The sequence below is a fragment of the Cicer arietinum genome, chromosome 2 (genome assembly GCF_000331145.2).
Source record: "Cicer arietinum cultivar CDC Frontier isolate Library 1 chromosome 2, Cicar.CDCFrontier_v2.0, whole genome shotgun sequence".
NCBI classification, from domain to species: domain Eukaryota; kingdom Viridiplantae; phylum Streptophyta; class Magnoliopsida; order Fabales; family Fabaceae; genus Cicer; species Cicer arietinum.
The window spans coordinates 25691014-25696917 of NC_021161.2; positions in this window are offsets into that span (position 1 = coordinate 25691014).

A 5904-nucleotide genomic window follows, 5' to 3' on the forward strand; every position below is an offset into this window, starting at 1 on the left:
CCAAAACAAACATTAAGTAAACATAAATATTAAGAGATTCCCCATTCTTAATACTCTTTTAACCTAAACGATATTCCAAAACAAACATTAAGTAAACAAGACATTAAGAGATTCCCCATTCTTAGTACTCATTTAAATTAAACGATTTTCAAATTCCACACAAAACAAACTCAGACATATTATCACATTCAATCCACGATTCACACCAAAACACATCAATTCATTTCACCACAAAAACCAACCATACACATATCAAATTTCATAAGCATTGATTATTAACACGTCAAATACGAAGAACACAATCATCACAACATACCCCTCAAACACACCAAATCTCATTTCCTCAAAATCATACGATAACATTAAGTAAACAAGACATTAAGAGATTCCCCATTCTTAATACTCATTTAACTTAAACGATTTTCCAAAACAAACATTAAGTAAACAAAAATATTAAGAGATTCCCCATTCTTAATACTCATTTAACTTAAACGATTTTCCAAAACAAACATTAAGTAAACAAGACATTAAGAGATTCCCCATTCTTAATACTCATTTAACTTAAACGATTTTCCAAAACAAACATTAAGTAAACAAGACATTAAGAGATTCCCCATTCTTAATACTCATTTAACTTAAACGATTTTCAAAACAAACATTAAGTAAACAAGACATTAAGAGATTCCCCATTCTTAATACTCATTTAACTTAAACGATTTTCAAAACAAACATTAAGTAAACAAGACATTAAGAGATTCCCCATTCTTAATACTCATTTAACTTAAACGATTTTCAAAACAAACATTAAGTAAACAAGACATTAAGAGATTCCCCATTCTTAATACTCATTTAACTTAAACGATTTTCAAAACAAACAACCAAAACACATCAATTCATTTCTCCACAGAATCCAACCATACACACAACAAATTTCATCAGTATTAATTAAGAACACGTCAAATACGACGAACACAAATCAACACAATCCACCACTCAAACAAAACAAGTTTCATTTACTCGAAATCATACATAAATGAGTTTAAATTCATTTTCGACGAAACATTCATCAATATAACAAAAACCTAACTCTAAGATTTTACCCATAAAGCCTTAGATTCATTTTCTCCCAAAACAACACTTTAACCGTAACCAAAAACCTTTCCACACAACCACAGATAAGTCCCTAAATGCAAACTAGAAATTTGGAAGGAGCCCTTACCTTAACGATAGCTTTAACGTGCGTTTTTGGTACCGCGAGCAAATCCGGTAAAATCTCTGCTCGCGACGTCGCTTCCAAAGTTAGTTCACTAGCACCGTAGTATGGTGGTGAGCAACTTTCCCTTCTATCCCTTCGCGAAATGAAGCTTAGATCTAGATGAAACGGGAAGCTTAGACGGTTTTAAAATCCATAACGCCGTTTTTCTTCGTTTTCGAATCAACGAAGAAGAGTGAAGTTAAGAAATCCTTCTCCTATCACCCACCAAGCCTTGGGTTTTTAATCTTGAAGAAAGGAAGCAAAGAAAACGAAAAATGGAGGAAGGAGGGAGAAGGGGGTCGCGCGTGAGGTAACAGAGGAAGGAGATGGAATTTTGCTTTTTCTTTCCTTTCTCTTTCTTTCCTTTCTTTTTCCTTTCTTCCTTTTTCCTTCTTTCCTTTTTATATCCTTTTCTTTTCTTTTCCTTTTCTTTCCAAACAAATATTAATTGCTTTTAACAAATATCTCCAAATATCTAGATATTTATTAAAATTACCATTTTACCCATAACGCATTAAATTCTTCATAAAAGATGCAACACAATTAATTTAATTTATTCATCGACGAGTAATTCTAATTGGCATCAAAATATCTTTTTGATCATATAAACTCCAAAATATTAATACTTTGGCTAAAAAGCCTCCGAGCCAAAATCCAAATTACGCAAAAATACATAAAGTGTATTTTAAAATTATGGGTCTTACAATGGTTAAGTCAGTAGTTAAAACTGAATATTTGTATTCGAATACGAGACATTGTATGCGAATACAAGTACTAAGTCAGTAGCAAAACCTGCACATTTGTATTCGACTACAACTTTGTGTAGCCGAATACAAAACTAAGTCAGTGGCCAAATTCAAACATTTTTATTCAAATACAAGAATGTGTATTCGAATACTAGCTTTAAAATTCAAATAAAATTGAAAACAATGCAATTTTTCAATTCTGAAATGGTTCCAAATCATTGCATTTCTTCATCAAACCTCTAGGAACGATGACCACTGATCTATAGTGATCTCTATGGAGTATAAATACCCCATAACTTCATTTTAAATGATATCAATCCTACTACCAAGTTAAACGATATCAAGTATTTGCATTATATTTTCACATCATTGAGAAGGGTTCTCTAGTATACTTGAAATATTATCGCATTGATATCATTGTACAATTACTATACTCAGTTTATTAGTCAAGAACATTTGTTGAAAAGATCATTTGAAATTATTGAAAGTAGTTTACTTTCTTTAAGTATTGTAATCGAAGATAGTGGTGTGCTATCTTAGAAAGTGTGTTAGAAGTTTGTAGCAGAGATCCTAGGGTGGGATTTGTACATATTCTTGCAATATTGGAAAAGTCTCTTGTGGTGTGCAAGAGGACTGAATGTACCCTTGGTCATAAGCGGAACCTTGATAATATCTTTGTGTTCATTATTGTTTTTGCCATTTATCTTTGCCATATACTATCTTAAATCAGAAAAATCAATCACTAAATAAGTAGTTAAAACTGAATATTTGTATTCGAATACGAGACAGTGTATGCGAATACAAGTACTAAGTCAGTAGCAAACCCTGCACATTTGTATTCGACTACAACTTTGTGTAGCCGAATACAAAACTAAGTCAGTGGCCAAATTCAAACATTTTTATTCAAATACAAGAATGTGTATTCGAATACTAGCTTTAAAATTCAAATAAAATTGAAAACAATGCAATTTTTCAATTCTGAAATGGTTCCAAATCATTGCATTTCTTCATCAAACCTCTAGGAACGATGACCACTGATCTATAGTGATCTCTATGGAGTATAAATACCCCATAACTTCATTTTAAATGATATCAATCCTACTACCAAGTTAAACGATATCAAGTATTTGCATTATATTTTCACATCATTGAGAAGGGTTCTCTAGTATACTTGAAATATTATCGCATTGATATCATTGTACAATTACTATACTCAGTTTATTAGTCAAGAACATTTGTTGAAAAGATCATTTGAAATTATTGAAAGTAGTTTACTTTCTTTAAGTATTGTAATCGAAGATAGTGGTGTGCTATCTTAGAAAGTGTGTTAGAAGTTTGTAGCAGAGATCCTAGGGTGGGATTTGTACATATTCTTGCAATAGTGGAAAAGTCTCTTGTGGTGTGCAAGAGGACTGAATGTACCCTTGGTCATAAGCGGAACCTTGATAATATCTTTGTGTTCATTATTGTTTTTGCCATTTATCTTTGCCATATACTATCTTAAATCAGAAAAATCAATCACTAAATAAGTAGTTAAAACTGAATATTTGTATTCGAATACGAGACAGTGTATGCGAATACAAGTACTAAGTCAGTAGCAAACCCTGCACATTTGTATTCGACTACAACTTTGTGTAGCCGAATACAAAACTAAGTCAGTGGCCAAATTCAAACATTTTTATTCAAATACAAGAATGTGTATTCGAATACTAGCTTTAAAATTCAAATAAAATTGAAAACAATGCAATTTTTCAATTCTGAAATGGTTCCAAATCATTGCATTTCTTCATCAAACCTCTAGGAACGATGACCACTGATCTATAGTGATCTCTATGGAGTATAAATACCCCATAACTTCATTTTAAATGATATCAATCCTACTACCAAGTTAAACGATATCAAGTATTTGCATTATATTTTCACATCATTGAGAAGGGTTCTCTAGTATACTTGAAATATTATCGCATTGATATCATTGTACAATTACTATACTCAGTTTATTAGTCAAGAACATTTGTTGAAAAGATCATTTGAAATTATTGAAAGTAGTTTACTTTCTTTAAGTATTGTAATCGAAGATAGTGGTGTGCTATCTTAGAAAGTGTGTTAGAAGTTTGTAGCAGAGATCCTAGGGTGGGATTTGTACATATTCTTGCAATAGTGGAAAAGTCTCTTGTGGTGTGCAAGAGGACTGAATGTACCCTTGGTCATAAGCGGAACCTTGATAATATCTTTGTGTTCATTATTGTTTTTGCCATTTATCTTTGCCATATACTATCTTAAATCAGAAAAATCAATCACTAAATAAGTAGTTAAAACTGAATATTTGTATTCGAATACGAGACAGTGTATGCGAATACAAGTACTAAGTCAGTAGCAAACCCTGCACATTTGTATTCGACTACAACTTTGTGTAGCCGAATACAAAACTAAGTCAGTGGCCAAATTCAAACATTTTTATTCAAATACAAGAATGTGTATTCGAATACTAGCTTTAAAATTCAAATAAAATTGAAAACAATGCAATTTTTCAATTCTGAAATGGTTCCAAATCATTGCATTTCTTCATCAAACCTCTAGGAACGATGACCACTGATCTATAGTGATCTCTATGGAGTATAAATACCCCATAACTTCATTTTAAATGATATCAATCCTACTACCAAGTTAAACGATATCAAGTATTTGCATTATATTTTCACATCATTGAGAAGGGTTCTCTAGTATACTTGAAATATTATCGCATTGATATCATTGTACAATTACTATACTCAGTTTATTAGTCAAGAACATTTGTTGAAAAGATCATTTGAAATTATTGAAAGTAGTTTACTTTCTTTAAGTATTGTAATCGAAGATAGTGGTGTGCTATCTTAGAAAGTGTGTTAGAAGTTTGTAGCAGAGATCCTAGGGTGGGATTTGTACATATTCTTGCAATATTGGAAAAGTCTCTTGTGGTGTGCAAGAGGACTGAATGTACCCTTGGTCATAAGCGGAACCTTGATAATATCTTTGTGTTCATTATTGTTTTTGCCATTTATCTTTGCCATATACTATCTTAAATCAGAAAAATCAATCACTAAATAAGTAGTTAAAACTGAATATTTGTATTCGAATACGAGACAGTGTATGCGAATACAAGTACTAAGTCAGTAGCAAACCCTGCACATTTGTATTCGACTACAACTTTGTGTAGCCGAATACAAAACTAAGTCAGTGGCCAAATTCAAACATTTTTATTCAAATACAAGAATGTGTATTCGAATACTAGCTTTAAAATTCAAATAAAATTGAAAACAATGCAATTTTTCAATTCTGAAATGGTTCCAAATCATTGCATTTCTTCATCAAACCTCTAGGAACGATGACCACTGATCTATAGTGATCTCTATGGAGTATAAATACCCCATAACTTCATTTTAAATGATATCAATCCTACTACCAAGTTAAACGATATCAAGTATTTGCATGATATTTTCACATCATTGAGAAGGGTTCTCTAGTATACTTGAAATATTATCGCATTGATATCATTGTACAATTACTATACTCAGTTTATTAGTCAAGAACATTTGTTGAAAAGATCATTTGAAATTATTGAAAGTAGTTTACTTTCTTTAAGTATTGTAATCGATGATAGTGGTGTGCTATCTTAGAAAGTGTGTTAGAAGTTTGTAGCAGAGATCCTAGGGTGGGATTTGTACATATTCTTGCAATAGTGGAAAAGTCTCTTGTGGTGTGCAAGAGGACTGAATGTACCCTTGGTCATAAGCGGAACCTTGATAATATATTTGTGTTCATTATTGTTTTTGCCATTTATCTTTGCCATATACAGTCTTAAATCAGAAAAATCAATCACTAAATCTCTAAAAACAAGAAAATTTCTAAACACCTAATTCACCC